Source organism: Rattus rattus, chromosome 1, assembly GCF_011064425.1.
Source record: "Rattus rattus isolate New Zealand chromosome 1, Rrattus_CSIRO_v1, whole genome shotgun sequence".
In the NCBI taxonomy this organism is placed as follows: domain Eukaryota; kingdom Metazoa; phylum Chordata; class Mammalia; order Rodentia; family Muridae; genus Rattus; species Rattus rattus.
This window is the reverse complement of record NC_046154.1, coordinates 147,367,068-147,385,520: the sequence shown is the minus strand read 5'-3', so window position 1 is coordinate 147,385,520 and position 18,453 is coordinate 147,367,068. Positions and strand designations below refer to the sequence as shown.

At 44.7% G+C, this 18,453-nt stretch overlaps 1 protein-coding gene and 1 pseudogene across 1 annotated transcript in view; both read right to left on the bottom strand.

Annotated features, from left to right (window-relative positions):
• The window catches only part of Sulf1 (sulfatase 1), a 161,189-nt gene that overhangs the window by 120,992 nt on the left and 21,744 nt on the right, over positions 1-18,453 (bottom strand). The window contains exon 2 of the mRNA XM_032906745.1: positions 2,436-2,530. The gene's annotated coding sequence lies outside the window, so the exon portion shown is untranslated. The remainder of the gene's footprint in view (positions 1-2,435; positions 2,531-18,453) is intronic.
• Positions 2,348-4,846, bottom strand: LOC116905167 (annotated as a pseudogene).

The following is an 18,453-nucleotide window of genomic DNA, read 5'->3' as shown; positions in this document are numbered from 1 at the left end:
GCCACTATACCTGGTCGTTGCAGCCCTGAAACTGTGAGTCGAGTCCCTGCCCTCCCATAGGTTGATGCTGTCAAGAATGCCACCACCATGGCCAGCCAAGTAACTAATACAGCAAGTTTCGAGGTACCTGAAGTTGCCTACAGCAGTTCCTGGTTCCGTTGGTTGAGTTATGTATTTTGGCGGTAACGAGAACTCCTAAACTAGAGAAGCAGAGTTACATTGTGATGCTGGAGAATGAACAGAGGCCTGGTTCACCCTAGGAGTGTGTTCTAGCTATGCATGAAGGGGCACACCCACACACACATATGCATAAGCACCCACATGTGTGTGCATATGTGTGTGTTTGTATGTACACATGTATTTAACCTTATTAGTGGGAGGAGCAAGAATATGCTTCAGGTGTGAGGACAACTTTGTAGAATGGCCTCTTTCACCTTTTCACGGTTTTTGGGATCAAACTCATGCATCGGGCTTCAGAGGCAAACACTTCTGCAGGCTGAGGCACCTCCCTATTCTGAACAAGTAGCTCTTAATGCTCAGCGACAGTAAGCAAAGGGACATTCTACAAGGATGGGATGAATAGAGAAGCAAAGTAAATGGCACAGGCCACATTTGTCAGTAAAACATCCCCAGTTTTCCAGATCTACTCTAACAGGACCTATTTCTTTCTACAAAACTCCATGCCCAGGAGGATCGGGTATGTGAATGCAGATATGGCTCAGGGGGGAGAGCCAGTTCGATGTTTGAATTTTTCTGCCCAAAGATAGAAAAAGGAGATTGGAACCAGCTCTACAGGGAGCCGGCAGGTGGCTGAGAAATGTGTGTCCTGCACATTAAAGTTGAGCAAACAACTCTGATCTAGCAAGGAAGAAAACAATCGACTTCCTCATAAAAAGAATTTGCTGAAAACCAAAAAGGGTATGAGACATAAAGGGGAGAATTTCTCATCAGAGAGGAGACTGTGAAATGAGAAGTCACAGCTCAGATAAAAAGCAATAGAATTCCAAAAGTGTGGCCATTTTGCAATACGGGCCAACCTAAGATGCTTTGGATAGCCGGCTTCAGCAGTCCCTCCGGAGAGCAATGCTTAAGGCTGAGGTTTTCAGCTCCTCTGTAGTTAATTTGCAGTGCCATCATACCCGATCCAACCTTGGTCTCAGAGAAATACAGACATATTGGCTTCGAGGTTCACAAAGAGATGAAGAAGAGAACTTTCTCCTAAGCACATGCCTTAGGAGGAAGCATGTGTTTTTCTGTTCGACCCCCCTCCTCCCCCCCACGCAGGGGCATCTGCTTTTCTTGAGACCAGGCGTTGCCGGGTAGCCCTGCCTGTGCTATGGATACAATGTTTCCTCATCTTCTGGATCCCGGGATTGCAGGCGTGAGCCACCTTCCCCAGCTGTTCCCAGCTTTGACACACGGAAGGCTCCTTTCCAACAACTGTACTTTCTATGATTCCACTTGCAGTTGACAGGCGGAGTAGCCTGACTGTCATAGTGATGTCCCAGACAGAGAAACTGGTGGCAAGTGTCTGAGATTGAATACCAAGACACTCAAGTCACCCTGGGTGCCAAGAACCTTTCCAGCGTTCCCCCTTCACTCGTCATGTATAGGGAAAATAAATAAAAAATGCCCCTCAGAAGACAGGCTTGAAATCCAGACAGAATGGAAGGTTTTGTTTTGTTTTCTCTTCCTGTGTGAGATTCATGAACTTTCTAGTGATTAGAGGACTGTTTCCAAGACAACCTGGCTAATGCAAGTCTTTGAAGGAAAACCAAAGAATGGATGAAGGAAGCTAAAGAGAAATCCGAGACCAACAGAACTCAGCAGTTTATACCGCGTAAGCGAGGGCCAGACTTGAATTGGACATCTGAGGAACAACTCGTTGGGGTGTAGACTCCTGGAAATCCAGCTCCTCAGTGTGTTTTTGGGACCAGTGCTCTGGCTGGCCTCCACAGTTCTTCCTGCTCCCACACCATTCTAGGTGCTAATCTTATCCCTCTAAATAAGAACGTGTGAAGATGAGCCATGGACAGGACGAGTGACATCTGTGTACTCCTGACGTGGCAGCATACTGGGATGGCTGCGGTGGCTGGCTGGCCTTTGGTTCATTTCCTGACTCTTGCGAGGCAGAAATCCACCTAGTCTTTGAATACCATATGACGTTAAGTCATGTGTCTCTTTAGAGTCCTATTTAGAGTCCTACTATCATGTACTGTTTGTGGCATTCCTGAGGGCCGATATCAAGACATGACTGCCACCTTTGAGGCCTGTCTTGACTCTCTTCACCAAGATGGGGAAGGGCATAGGAATGGGTTGGATGATGGACTTTGGTTCTCATCATCTCTTAAGCTTCCCCATCCACTAGCCAAAGTGGCACACAGTACCGCAGTGGTCCCTCGTTCAATGCGTTAAGACAAAGCTTTGGTGAATACCTTTGACGCTTCCCTGCAATGACTCTGCCTTGACGAATCTTCATGTCATTTGCCAAATTCACCTTCTCCAGCGGCTGGCGGCTGGCCCTCAGCACCTGTGATGGAGAACAAAGGTTTTGTCAACTGTGTCTTTGCCAGCAATTTCTCTCATCTCTCAGATATCACCCTTTCACAGTCTCCAAAGGAGAGTATCATTAGGTATGATCTTCTGACAAGCACACATTAATTCTCTGAAACATACCGGGTAATTCAGCCCTATTCTAGAAGGTTCCACCTTGCCCTCTCTTTAAGGGAACGGCTTCCATTCGTACCATTTCATATTATTCTTTGCTTGGGTTTCATGCATCTAATAAAGGAGAGTTTCTTTTTTAAAGACTTACAGTGTGTCTCACACTTAAAAGTTGAGGGACGTCTAATTTCAGGTTGTGGGATTTATTTTAAAGGAAAATGCGCTGAATCATAGAATCTTTCCAAAGCTGTTATTTGGTGAGCAGCAAATCGAGCCTTGACAAGAGGTTCAGCTTGTTTCCATTGTGGACTTACAACCGGTGGGAATGTGTCTACAATAAATGCAGACACGTCACCCAAGAAGAAATCTCCATGCCTTCCATGAAACACATCTCCTCACACTTTAACATGTACATGGTCTGTATGAACAATGTTTAAGACGAGGAAATAATAGGATAGAATAGGAAAATGTCACGCCATTTAACAATTCAATACATCCTGTGCTTTTAAAGTCTTCCTCTTTCTCATGAAAACAAGTGTTTAAGAGAGATTTTATGTAGCACTTGAAGCTTTCTTATCTTCCCACAGCTCAGTGCAATTGTATGTTGATCTAAACAAAGGGACGCTCAGAGGCCATGGGTGCAGATTATTTACCTCCATAGCCTCTTGCTCTGGACTGGCTTTGTGGGTTCAGGTTAAGCATGGGCAGTTCCAGGCTCCATCCTCAGAGCATTGAGCATCCACTCTCTGCTGTGATGCAGGATGATGGCTGTAGTCAGGGTAGCATGGTATAGCATCGGGATAACCTACATGTCTTCTGACACTGATCTGGCCATACTTCTGTGGGAGGATGGTGGGATTCCAGATGGCAGCACTTACTGGCTATGTGACCTGGAGTGAGTTATTTAGCCTCCACCTCAGCATATCCTTTTGAAGATCAAGGGTTTAAAAGTGTGGGAACTCCCTAGGTCCAATGTGAAGGTTACATGAGGACGTCCTTTAAAAGGCCATGAAGAGTTTCTCCCACAAGCTATTATTACTTGGGTAATTTGAACAATGAATTCTTGTTGCAAAGTGGATTTTTTTTTTGCACTTTATTTACATATACCTTTTCCCTCACATAAACCTTTTGTTTTAATAAATAAAGAATATTCGTGGTATAGATTTTAAATTACATTTGCAGACAAGGAAGACTAAATAGAAACAGTGAAGCTAGTGTTCCTGGAGGAATTTACACCCCGCATTTGCTCTTTGTCCCAAAGAGCAGGGGACAGCATGCACAACTCGCTCTAGACTAGAGCAGGAACAGGGAAAGGATGGGTCCTTGGTGAGGGTTGCACAGCACATCTGATTCCACCCATCCTGGTCCAAACCAGTGCACAGCTGTGATGTCAGACGAGCTGTCTCTGAGTTCTCGCCCACACCAAGAGACCATTCTGTTGACACTGAACCAAGGGCATTAGAGATAGAGGTATCCATTGGTTACCAGTGTTAGAACAGAAAGAGGAAGTCACACTCCTGCTTCTCCAGGAGTACAGCCGTTTGCACCAAACAAGGCTCTGTGGACTTCTGGCATTGTCTGATGGGCTATTAGGTTTCCAGAGTGTTGGAAACCTTTATCTTTTGATCCCCATGATAGATTTCAACCCCACCATCTATCTCCTCAGACAGATAGGCCTGTTAGTCAATTTGGACGTCATCATCTTTTTTGGTGGCGATTTTATACCTAGGAATTGTGTTTCACACTCTAGCCTTCACCAAAGGGAAATCTTGTTTTATGCAGCGCACAACCATTTGAGGCTCCAACAGCTGCTCCAAGCCCTGGAGGACCAGTCCACCAGCAACACTTGGTACCTGGTCGTATCTTTTACCACTTTGCTAAGTCTCTGTTTTGCCTCATTTAGCAGATCAGTGATGAGGTCATCTCTTGCTGAGAACTTTGAACCTTGCTTGATACATCAAGTTAGGCGTTTGAATTGTCTTCAGCTGCTCAATCTGCTTTTCCTTCTTCTCATAGTATTCCAGAATCTTCCATCTCTGGGTTTGCACAGGACAACCTTTCTCAATGTTGAACTCTTCTTCTCCTTTGCATCTATTTCTTCAGCTTTCTCATTGGCTTCTTGTGCGATGAGAGCCACTGCGTGCTTAATCTGTTTCTGCACATCTCCATCCCTGAGCGCCATGGTCAAAGGCAAAGCTCAGCCAGGGAAAAGCCTCGAATCTGGGCTCTAAGTGGCAGAGGAGCAAACTCAACACAAAAACCCAGGGAGATTCAACTTTCTTTACTCTATAAACCTGGCTTCTGCATACCTTCGCTCTTGATTGAGCAAAAACATGTGCAAGTATTTTTAAAAGCATTATCATCGATATAGGCCTTGATTTTTTTTTAATGCCTAAAGTGTCAACTTAGTAATTTATTACAGGCAGCTGAAAATAAAAAAATTGGACCTACGCCTGTGCCACACACATGCAGAGTCAAACGCCTGCCCCCACCCTGTAGTGAGACCTGTCTACTTGCAGAACTGAGAAAGGTGATAGGATAACCTGACTGTCACAGTACCCAGGCTGTGACTGTCACAGTACCCAGGCTGTGAGATCTTCGCCAGGAAGTATATGCCGCAGACCCTTTTCCTGGTTTGCCAGTTCACAGCTGGGACTATGGGCACACCCAGCACTATATATACAATAGAAATATATTAAAAATATTTGTTTTGGTATGGAGAGACGGCTTAGGGGCTTGGAGAACTGACTGTCTATTCAGATGACTCAGGTTCAATTTCTCGCACGCATATGGCAGCTCACAACCATCTGTAACTCCAATTTCAGGGCCTCTGATGCCCCCTTCTGATTTCTTTGGGCTCCAGCACGCATGTGGCAAAGACATGGATGCAGGCAAAACATTCAAACACATAAAGTAAAATAAACAATAAAATTATTTTTTTAAAGTTTGCTAATGAGTTCCTGACAAAAACCAAATTTATTCCATAGTCATTAAACTAGTAAGTACCACCTGTAAAAAGTGGAGCTGATATTATTGGTTAGAATGCTGGCTTATAGTTATTCATATTTAATTTTATTTCAATGATATTTATATGCAGTGAGCTGGTAGAGCCTGCACCCTCAGATTTAACCAGCCAAGAATCAGAATGTTTGAAAAATAAATTTCCAATGTGCGCAACATATATCGACTGTCTCCATTTTCATTGATTCTAGATAATTATCAGATACATTAAATTAGATAGGATAACAGTTATCTACACAGCATCTACATTAGATTTCTGTTACAATTAATCTACAAGTAATGTTAAGTGTCCAGAAACATATGTATGCATTACATTTTAATACCATGCATACTGTTTTATATAAGTCTTGAGGATTCAGACTGATCTTCAGAACCAAACACCAGGTACAGATACCCAGGTAATGACTGTACCTTACACTGCATTTCGTCTGCCCTGAGCAGCATGGTGGCATCCCACAAGCCCAGCACCCCAGTGGAGAGAAATGAACGTAGCCTAGTACCTCTGTGTTTCAACCTGAGCAGTGTTCTGAAGCCCCAGCAGTGAGGTGGAAATACAGAACCATAGACTGGTGGCCAATGGCCCCCGAGGAAATGGAGACCCACAGGAGGGTATCGTTCTGTAGTTCACTCACTATGCAAACTATAGGTGGCCTTGAGCTCTTTCTGCTGTCTCTTCTTAGGTGCCTACACGCTGAGTTAATACACACGACACCTGTATCCTAGTTTTGATAATTTTGTCTGTTAACATGAACCAAGATGACTAAAGATCTCCTTGGCACCAGTTCCTCAGCTTGTTGTTGTCTTAGTAATTTTCTATTGCTATGTGTGCTGGTTTGCATATGCTTGGCCCAGGGAGTGGCACTATTAGAAGGTATGGCCTTGTTGGAGGAAGTGTGTCACCGTGGGGGTGGGCTTGGAGACCCTCCTGGCTGCCTGAGGGTGCTCAGTCTGTTCCTGGCTTCCTTCGGGTGAAGATGTAGAACTCAGCTCCTCCTGGACCATACCTGTCTGGATGCTGCCATGCTCCTGCCTTGATGATAATGGACTGAACCTCTGAACCTGTAAGCCAGCCCCAATTAAATGGTGTCCTTTATAAAACGTGCATTGGTCATGGTGTCTGTTCACAGCAATAAGACCCTAACTAATACACTATGATAAGACACCGTGATCAAGACAAGTCATTAGAGAAAACATTTCATTCGGCTTACGGTTTCAGAGAGTTGGAGTCCATGACAACAGAGCAAAGGCATTGTAATGGCAACAGCTAAGAATTCACATCCTGATCCACAAGAAGGGGGCAGAGAGAGATACTAGGAAATAAGGCTTCTGAAACCTCAACATTGTCCCCAAGGCTATGTTAGACCTCCTCTAATAAGCCTATACATCCAAGTATAAACTGGAGACCAAGTATTCAAGTATGTTCCTATTGGTGCCATTCATTCATTCATTCATTCATTCATTCATTCACTTATTCATTCAAACCACCACATCATTTTTCTTCTCCCAGGTTTCATGCCTGCTGTTCCTGGCCTAAAATGTCTTCCTTTCTCTACTCCACACTCTAGCATAGCCCACATCCCTTGCACCAGCACAGATTCCCTCTTGACAACCCCCATTTTCACTTGTTGCTATCAGCACATGTAACCAGAGATAGCACTGTTATCATCTTGTCTCTCCTGTCAGCTTTGAAGATTGTTCATGGAGCACAGGTCATATTCCTGTATCTCCATCTTACCCTCTTGTCACAGGATAACCCCAGTAACTGATCATCACCATAAACTTAGGCGGTCAGGTTCTGAACTGCACGGTGATCCTTGCTTTAGCTTAGAGTTTGTTCATATTTGGTTAAAAACATAAATTTAATTGTATTAAAAACTATAAAATTAGTGGCTGCAGAGATGGCTCAGCAGTTATGGTTACTGGCTGCTTTTGCAGAGGGCCTGGATTCAATTCCTAGCATCTACATGCTGACTCACAAATTGTCTGTAACGACAGTGCCAGGGCATCCAGTGTTCTCTTTTGGCCTTGGTCATCACTGCTCACAGATGGTTCATGAAAATCTACACAGGCAGAAACCTCAGACACATAAAATATAAACAAATGAATTTTTTTGAAAAGATGTAAAATTAAGAATTAATTCTTAGCCTATTGGAAAACTAGGCCAGAAAGTGGGTAGTCTCGATCTGAGACATTTGTTTCTTTCCCTTTACCAAATTAGACAATTTCTGTAAGCAATCTCTTGGCCCAAGACTCAAGTGTTGTATGAGGTATGCATGTGTGTGTGTGTATGTATGCGCCTGTGTTCATTAATCTGTTGTTCTGTTCCTAGAATGGGGTCATAGGTGGGACAGAAAGACTTCTGAAGTCTTGGCCTGTGAGGCATGAGAGGATTGCTTCAGATACGATGACACGAGACCAGAAAACACCTGGAGTCCATGATACTTCTACCTTAGCCTCCCAAGCACTGGAATTAAAGGTATATATCACCTGCCTCACATTTGTTCATTTTTTTAAATTTTTAAGTAGATTTTTTTATTCTGTGTATGTCTGTGTACCCATGTACACTCATGTGCCTATATGCATACGACACGCTGTCAAAGGATTAGCTTCACTCAAACTAGACAAGTCTCTTCCACAGCCACACGTCTAGCCTGTGTCTTGAGTCTTCCCACTAGACTTGAGTCTTCCCACCATGCAGTGACAAGTCATTTTGGCAAAAGCAGGAACATTTTCATCAAATCAAAACCCAGACAAGTTGAGATACATCAACCCCAGCCCCCGACTTTCCTCAAAGTCAAAGATAAGTTTTAGTCACTGGTGGGTGGGAATGACCCATCAGAAATTTGATTTTATAATCAAATTCAATCTAAGAAATGGTTTTTAAAATTTTTATGTCAGAGGTAGAAATCATTTTAAAATAGGAGCTTAGATACAGTTCACCTCCTGAGAGGAAACATTACACAGCTTCACAAGCCGAGTCACAATGTCTGGGGCTAAGTCTCTTTCATAACCAATGGCATTTACTTTGCCATGTTCACCTGGGGGGGGAAGAGCTCAGAAATCCAGGAAATCCGAGACGCTCTGCCACAGAAGATCAAGTGCTGAGCCTAGAAACAGTGAAAGGGTTTGAGAAACCCAAGGTTATCAAGTAATCAGACCCCCAAGATTGGGGAAAATCTCAGCTTCCTGTCTGTTAAGCAGGCTTCTCTGTTTGCCCAGCCCTCCTCTGTACTCTCACACTCTACTGAGGAGCGACAGGAACTGGCTCGTGGAATTTAGAAGAAAGGGTTGCAGTCCTCTTCAGGGTCAGGTATGGAAAGACAAGCTCTGGTCTTGGGGTGCCTCCCCCAAAGTGAAATGCAAACTGCCTAAGGGGGAGGCCTTCTCTTTGTTGGGCAAATAGGACTAACTTTGAATATATGATGCTCCAGAAAGCGCTCCACTCTGCTCAGTGCTCATGGCAAGGTGAAAGCAAGCATTGCTCACTGTAAGGCTAAACTAAGGTCACCTAGACATGGCCTTCCTCTGGTGAAGCTAAAGAGATCACAATCTGCCAGACAGACAGCAGGGACCCAAGACTGAAGACAGCAGGGACCAAGAGTCAAGCAGTAAGTTCAGTGAGCCAGGATACAGACGTGTCTTGGGATCGTTAAGACATAAGATGGCTTAGTCTTTACATTTCAAAATTACAGAGAGGAAAATCTGTCAGTTTTACACTCGGAAAAAGCTGTTCTTGAGGTGGGGCAGGGGGAATAGCTCAGTCAGGAAAGTGCATTGCCATTTGGGCGTGAGGACCTAGGATTACCCCCCCCCGACCCCCCCCCCCCGACCCCTGCCCCAGGTTTCAGAATAAAGCATGGCAGGAGTGTGAGTTTGGAATACCAGTGCTGGGAGGATCCCAGGAGCTGATTGGCTAGCCAGCTTAGCCTAACTGGTGAGTCTCAGGTCCCAGTGAGAGACCTCGTCTCAAAAACAAAACAAAACAAGGTAGATGCAGTCAGGGCCTAAGAATGACAAAGAACCCAGGCTGTAATCTAGCGCGCGCGCGCGCGCACGCACACACACACACACACACACACACACACACACACACACACACACACACCATACACTTACACAATACTTATTCACATACTCCTCACTTACACACACTTAAATACACGCACTTACACATGTAAATACACATCTTAAAACATATACATACGCACACCTTTTTGTCTTTATTCAGTGATACAATTCCTTACTACCGACACTGCCAATGTCAGCGGACTCTATTCTTCTCTGCTCGCACCTCCTTTGGCTCCACTGTGTCCTCCTCTAGCTAACTCCTTGGTTGCCTGCATCTGAACCTACATTAGAAATTTCCTGTCCATTCATTCTGTTCATCCAGGCCCACGTTACGAATGTGAGACCTTCTGAACATGTCTAGAACGTTAGTCTGTTGTCCACCTGCACAGCCCAGGCTTCAGCATCTCACATTTGGACACAATGGTCTCTTCTCAGTTCTCCTAGTCTGCAGAGTTCTACTTCCTGCTTTTGCACAGCCCACACTTCATATGGTCAAGGAGACACGGATCAAATCTTTCTAGGACTCGAAGTATAGTTCTGGGGTTGAGGCCTTGCCTAGCATGTAGAGGGTCATAGACTTCATTGATGCCCCGTATTGAGAATACAAATGAGCAAGAATATTTCTGAAATATGAGTCACATCTGCTTTCCATTTCTCAGCTCTACAAAAATTCTTTTGTCTCTTTTTGAGTGAAAAGCAGACCCCAAAATAGTGGACATGGAGGAATAGGGGCTCTGGCCCACAGATGCTTCCATCACTGACTTGCATTTGCTGCAAAAAACAGCAGACAGAAGAATTATCACTATCAGAGGCTGGGGAGGTGGCTCAGTCAGTTAAGAACACTGGCTGCTCTTCCAGAAGACCCAAGTTCAATTCCCAGCACCCACATAGCAGCTGACAACGGTCTGTATCTGGATATCTGGCACCTTTACTGACATACATGTAGGCAAAACACCAGTGCACATAAAATAAAAATAAATGAAAATCCCAATAACACACTCTGGTGGAACTATAAACTGTGGATGAGAAGCTGGGCTGTGGGTGAGCATCTCACCAAAATTAACGGGTTTCACCATTGTACTGATGTAACTCTCTTGGATTCAATTCCTAGCCCCTTTTCATAGACTTGTCTATCCTCCTGTCCTGTTCAGCAGTGCTTTTCCCTTCTGGAAAGCTCTTCCTGTCAGCTGCTTATTCTTTGAAACCCAGCCCATCACCATCACCTTGTGAAAAGTTCCTGGCTTCCTGAGGCAGAAGTAACACTCTGAGTTGGGCCCCTTCTTTCAATCCTGAACCCGCTTCTTTTTCAGGTATAAAAGCTAACTATTACAGAACTATCTGTTGTTTTGGTCTGTTCCTCAGAACAACTCTTCAAAGACATTTTACCCACCTGAGTATTGCTACTGCTTAACACAGCATGCCATCTATCCACAGTAGATGCTCACTAGTGAAGGCCAAAACAGGGGCTAGAGAGATGGCTCAACACTTAGGCAGAAGCACATACTGCTCGCTCTTCCAAAGGACCCAAGTTCAAATCCCAGCATCCACATTAGGTGGTTCATAATCACTTGCAACTCTAGCTCCAGGAGGTCAACACCTCTTTTGTACTCCATGGGCACCCACAAACCCGTGGGAGGCACACATATAAATAAAATCTTAAAAAAGATGAAAGCAAGAGAAATGGGAAAGTCTCATATGTACTAAAATAATGCTGGGTTCAGACTGTGTGCTGGATACTTTTCCATATTACATTACTTCCTGTGCTGGATACTTTTCTATACTACATTACTTCCTGTGCTGGATACTTTTCTATACTACATTACTTCCTGTGCTGGATACTTTTCTATACTACATTACTTCCTGTGCTGGGTACTTTTCTATACTACATTACTTCCTGTGCTGGATACTTTTCTCTGTTACATTACTTCCTGTGCTGGATACTTTTCTCTGTTACATTACTTCCTGTGCTGGGTACTTTTCTATACTACATTACTTCCTGTGCTGGATACTTTTCTCTGTTACATTACTTCCTGTACTGGATACTTTTCTCTGTTACATTACTTCCTGTGCTGGATACTTTTCTAAACTATATTACTTCCTGTGCTGGATACTTTTCTATACTACATTACTTCCTGTGCTGGATACTTTTCTATACTACATTACTTCCTGTGCTGGACACTTTTCTCTGTGACATTACTTCCTGTGCTGGATACTTTTCTATACTACATTACTTCCTGTTACTTTGCTCTTTTACTTCCTTCCTGTTTTTCCAACACTATTCTCCTGGAGATGTGGAGCTTTGACTCATTTCATAGAGAAATGCTCAATCTTGCTGCTGGTTCTCAGGTGACAGTGACACAAACTCCGATCTGGATCTTATCTGTCTGTGTCCCCTCTGCTGTCACTGAGGCTAAGGTTGAGATAACAGGGCTGGTCTTGGGCCACCACATCTGACTTAAAGAAAACCTTTAAAACTTGATAAAAAATTTCTCCATTTGGTCCATTTTGCATGTAAAACAGAGGGGGTGGATATCTAGATAGGCACGCACACACACACACACACACACACACACACACACACACAAACTCTGTCATACAGGACACAAGTCTGTCTAATATAGCAAACTAATTGATCACTCACTAATGTAATCAGTGGACTAATCGCAGTGCTTAGAGCATTCCACCTCAGGCATCCCTGTATATTTCTAAGTTTTCTTTCTCAAAACAGTATCGAGCCATAATAATTTTCCATTTCTCAGGATACAGTCATGGTTTTACAAATGCAATTTATACTGTTACCTCCAACAGAACTTCATTTCTGTGGCTTTCAATTAACCGCAGTAGTTCTACCTGTTCAGAGATTGCATCCTGCTTCTGTTGCTCCATTGACCTGTAGAGAGGTGACATCTAAAAGCCACACACCGCACCCCCAAGCTGAATCTTTCACAAACGCTGCATTCTTTATGGAGAGCAAGCTTAATAATTTGGCTCTGGGCTTTGCCAGCACTTAAGTAGCTTTTGTCCATGCCTCTTTAATATTAAACCCTTTGGTCCTACAGTGAAAATAAACTAATGAAAGTGAACATGCCCACTGAAGCCACCCTGTTTGTCACAGCTTACAGAAGCCGGCGAAAGTTTCAAGCCTCCCATGGAAGTTGGAATTTATTTCATAGTGTAAAAGGAAACATCCAGCAATTATATTTACCTGAGATTGTGAGTAGCCAAGACAGAGACACTGAAGAGGAAGACAGTTACAATTTCTGCATTGCCCAGCAAACCAAGTGAGTAACCAGGCTCTTTCCTGAGAGGGCTGCAAGCCAGCCTGCAGGGAGCCAGGCGAAGCTAGACTAGAACGCACTGAGACCAGTCAGTCTAAGCACCTCCTCCGAGCGTTATTTTGTCAAGTGAATTATCATCTGAAACCTTTTTTCTCTTCTAGTATCCTAAAGGGAGACCAAACTGGGAGGGTGGAGAACTTTGGCCAGAGACTGGTTTTCCATCATCTAAGCATCTCAAGTAGGGGTAGGATCATAAAAACACAAAGTGCACAAGAGGCAGGGAGGGAAACCTGCCTTCTTTCTAGCAAAAGTAGACTATCATACTTACAAAAGACGCCTTGGAAGTCTTCTCCAGAGAAAAGGCTCGGGGAGCACAGAAGGGGCAGAGGAGCAGAGACTAGGTGGCAGCGGGACTTCCTTCGGCCTCCACAATGGGAGAGTCATTGTTCCTTATCGCTCTGACCTCTGAGAGGCTCCAGGAGCCAGGGAGGCCTGGCCTCTGATCCCAGCTGCCCTCTCTCCTGGCCTCTGGGCCTCGGATTTCCAACTCGCAGATAAAGCTGCCCGGCCTGACACCAGCTCCAAGATTCATTAGGGACTGTCTGCGAAGTGCTTGCAAGACACAGTTATATAAGCCCGGCGTATTATTATCATCACACACCCCCATAGACCCGGCTCTGCCAGACAAACAAAAGGCAGTTCCAAGAAGAGGAGGAGCAGAGGCACAAGTTCCACTGGGGGTGAATTTCGGGACACTGCTGAACTGACTGGAAAAAAAAGGCAACCCAATAGGAGTATGCAAACCTCGGCAAACAAACTGCGTCGCAGCTGGCCAGCTGGGAGGGGAGGGGGCGGGAAGGGAGTCAGGGTTTCCAGGCATGCGATTCTGGCGCCTGGAGCTCAGTACAGTAGCTGTCTGTGGCAGGATGGAATGGATGAGGAAGATGTGGGCTTTGGAAAGTCAGGCGATCCAGAGGCCAAGTACTTAGTAAACACTGATCGTTCTTAAACCCGGACCCAGTGCTCTGTTCTCTTTATTCCTGGTCTTCTTTTCCTAATGGTAGTTTGCAGGGAATCTCCTGAGCTCTGTGGAGTTCTGTTTGAAACTTGACTGGGTCTCTGCTTTTTCCTTTGTGAGAGCAACAGGTCCCCTCCCCCATCCCCAAGACAGGGTCATCTGAGAAAGTTAACTGCCATGGTCCTCATCTCTTAGCTTGCTGGTGTATCTTCTCTAAGATTATTATTATTACTACTACTACTATTATTATTATTATTACCTGCTCTTAGCATTCCCCTCCTGGTATGATGACTCCTACCCTAGTACTTCCAGCCCCACCCTCTAGTATCACCTTCCTGGCAGCATCTTACAGAGCGAATCACTCTCAAAAGGTGGATTTAACAGTCCTTGCATTTAGGACCTTACTCACACCCGTGTTCAGGCTCATTTCAAAACTCTGCTCCCCTGCAAAGCTCACTCCAATTCTTTCTTATCTTACTGTATTTCGCTACCATGACCCAAGCCTCCCTCCTCGGGTGCTTGGGAACCATTGTGTTAGCCTCGGAACAGCAGAAACTTAGTAAGCTTGCTGAACTCGTTTGAGATCAGGTCTCACTTTGTAACCATGGCTGTCCTGGAACTCACAGAGATCTACCTTCTTTTGCGCTGCCTCGCCATTGCTAGTATTAACGGTGTGCACCGCCAAGTCTGGATGGCACTGATATACCTTACAGCTTGACTGGACCTCACTTGTGTCTTCTGAGTGAAGGAAGAGTCTACGTATGAACAGAGAAGTTGGTTGTTGTAGATATGTAGTAGACCTGTGAGGGGTTTGCGGTACTCCTCCCATGTTTGAGTGATTGAGAATGCTCGGTGCCGGTAGGCTGCATGCTTCCTAGCGTGCTCGAGACCCTGGGATCCATCCTTGAACCTGGAAAAGCTGAGGCACAGCCTTTATGGGATGCTAAGTTTGGGTGGTCTTTTTTCAAACATAAGTCTAAGTTTGCAGAGAAGCAGAACTTCTAACACCTATGAAAGCCCCCATTACCCACAGAAGGTGTCCTTTAAGGATGGCCTATGGGCTAGTGAGACGGCTCAGTTGGTAAAAGTGCTTGCTGCCAAACCTGGCAACCTTGAGTTTGATCTCGGGGACCCACGTTGAGGAAGGAGAGAAATGACTCCAGCAAGCTGCCCTCTGACCTCTGCATTACGCCTAACGTGTATAAATAAGTCAGTGTAATTAAAAAGAAGAAAAGTACAGCTCATTTCATATAATCCCCCGACAGTGGCATTTTCAGCACTAACACGCTAGAGGCTACACTTTATGGAAACTGTATGGGCCTTCAGAAAAAAGCAACTGTGCTCTGGGTTACTACACGGGGTGACCACTGCCTTCCTGAGGCTTTTATTAACATGTACTAGGTGACATTTCCGCTGCTGTTCTTTGACCAAAGCAGCATGCTTTAAATTCCACACCCGGTGTCTGGAACCTTCATCCTGTCATCTAAGAGACTTGAGCTGTTTCTACACAGCAAACTCTCTCCAACGCATACAGAATGCTCAGTGAATTAGAATAATTTTCCCGCCCCCTCTAATTCGGAACAATTGAATACAATTCAGGTTCTAGAGAATTTCAGCCTCAACTCGAGTGTTTGGGGGTTTAGACCTCAGGGCTAGTTATGCTCATATACGTTTGTTTTATATTTTAGAGGGTGAGGCTAGAGACCCAGGACCTCTACATAGCCCCAGCCCTAATGAGTGTCCTTTACAAAGATGTTCTTATTATTGTTTTGGTTATTTTGTATCTATAGATGTTTTGCCCACATGTATGTCTGTGCACCACATGTGTGCAGTGTGCTTAGAAGGCAGAAGAAGGCATTAGATCCTCTGGGATCTGATGGTTGTGAGCCACCATATGGGTGCTGGGGCTAGAATCCAGCTCTGGGAAAGAGCTACCACCCCACCCCCTAATGAGCATTCTTAACCTGCCAGTACCCTGAAATATAGGCATCTTATCTTTATTTTAGCAATAGGAAAATCAAATCTGGCTGTGGTAACCCATCTTTCATCTGTAGAACCCAATCCTGGAGGGAAGCAATCATGAAGGAGGGAAGAGTCATTACGGATCCTGGTTCCACAGACTTCTGCCCACGCTGACTTGGTTCTGTTCACTGGGCATCATTCCATGGTATGGCTGGTACAGGTGACTTAGGTCTGACATACTGCCTGATATCTTGGGGCCTTATTGCACCATTCTAAGGGCCAAACCCATAAGTTCCTCTGTTTTTTCCCCCAGTTTGCAGCCCTGCCAGTAGGAAAGACTCTCCACTTGGCTTGGTCCCCTGTCCATCAGATCAGCACACCTCATCATCAACCCAACTCGGCTTCCTGGGCTTCAGCTCAGTCCTGCCATGGAATTTGTCAACGGAGCCAATCCTGCTCTCCCTTGTAAGCCCTCCCAGCTAGACAGAGACAACTCCATCTTGATACAAAAACCAGCCCCCCTGTCTGCAGTTCACTGTGGGCCCAGTCCAGAGTACAGCGGCCTTGAGCCTCCTCCCCCAGGCGATGAGTACGTGACTAAGTAGATCTTCCCTGCTCAGCACCGGGTGCTGTGAACGCTAATGTCCCCAGAGCTCTAGGGTGGAACTGAGAGAACAAAACAATGAGCAGACGTTAATACTAATACTAAAAGGAATTTATTACACAGACCTATTGCCAAACAGGCCATCTTAGGACCTTTGCTAAGCGTCATGCTATTCACAAGTAGAAATAAATTTTAGCCCAAATAATGTCAACCAGACCTAACCTTTATTAATTTCTATACCCCTGAGCTTTGCCATTTGCTGTTTTTAATTTTTATTTTGCTCACCTAGACGTCTGGGACGTCGGTAGCATGGTCCGTTTCTTAGACAGCTTTAACTTCAGCACTGCCTACAGGCAAAGGATAAAAATGTGACCCTTTGGTGGCTGTCATTTAAAGTCACTAACTACACTCCTCCAGGAAAAGCAACAGAAGGAATTCTTCTCATCTCCATGGATGGCAGACTATAATAAACAGGTTTTTTTTTCATCTGAGACATCCTATTATTAATACATTTCCAAATTCTCAGCCCCAGGAACAAACCTTCCGATGTAATTTCTTTCCTGTCCGTGAGATTTACAATGGAAAGGTCATGTTTGCACTAGACTTTGGTTTGAAATTAATCTTCTCTTCCTGTATTTCTATAGAATCCAGGCACTTTATTATTTAGTTATTTCCAAATATGAAATGCTTGTCATTCTTGAACAACGACCTAATCTTCCCTTTGTGGGTGGAGAAAGGGATCCAGGAAACCATTGGCAGGGCATGGATTACTCGGAGGGCTATGAGGAGACCTGAAATGCTTGCTTCCACGTCTCAGTCTATAAAATAAAGATGTGAAGTGTTCTCTGAGCAGTATGCACGATGCTCTCCTGCTGTGGAAGTCGGAGGGAAAATGCAATAGCAATGTGTGCCTTTTTTCCCTTTCCCATTACACATAGTTCAAGGCCAACTTGGGTTACACGGCCAGTCTTTGTTTCAAAAAAGGAAACCTCAATAATGAAGTTCGCTTGGATTCTGTCATACAAAATAAGCAGACATCTTAAGACCTCCCAACCGACTTTAACACTGGGGCTCTGCCTTACCACACTGCCTTGTCTTGCAGGTGCTGTGCCCTACATGTGAACACACGATATTAGAGCAAGAACTCATTTAAGCCCTATCTGTTCTTCATCAAACCTCTACTAAGGGGGTAGGGACTAGCTCTTGTGAAATTTCATAACGTTTTATCAACGTATACACTGAGCTTTTATGTTATTCCTGAAGCCAGGCGAGACCCTGCCCATCCCCTCACTTCAAAGGCTTCCTCACTTCACTAATTCTGAGGAGTAAATTGATTTTCTCATCATTCGCTGCCTTTGACAATAGAAGGCCGGCGCGCCCAACACTGCTAAAGCCACAGCTCCCTTCCACCCAAGGGGAAAGAATGCGTGTTAATATCTTTAATGACTGGCATCTTTATGAGAAATTCGAGATCATTTATCCTCAGCCAATAACCTGCCTAGGATTAAAATGTACTTGGGGCTTAGAACGGAAGTAGTCTGTCAGGAGAAATCGTTTAGAATGATATGAATTAACTGAATAAATTGGCTTCCGATAGCTTCCTGAGGACACGTAGATTCAAGTTGGTTGAAAGTCATCACGAGATGCAGAAGGATCTGGAAAAGAACTGACATTCTGTAGGAGGAACACAACACATTCTGGTTGTATCTACTAAGACCTGGTTCGAGGAAGACTCTGGAATCAAGAGAACATGCCGCGTAAGCAGGCAGATGACTCCTCTACTCACAACAGCCGTGGGACATCACAAAACCACCTCCTTCCCTGAAGGGCCTGGTTCT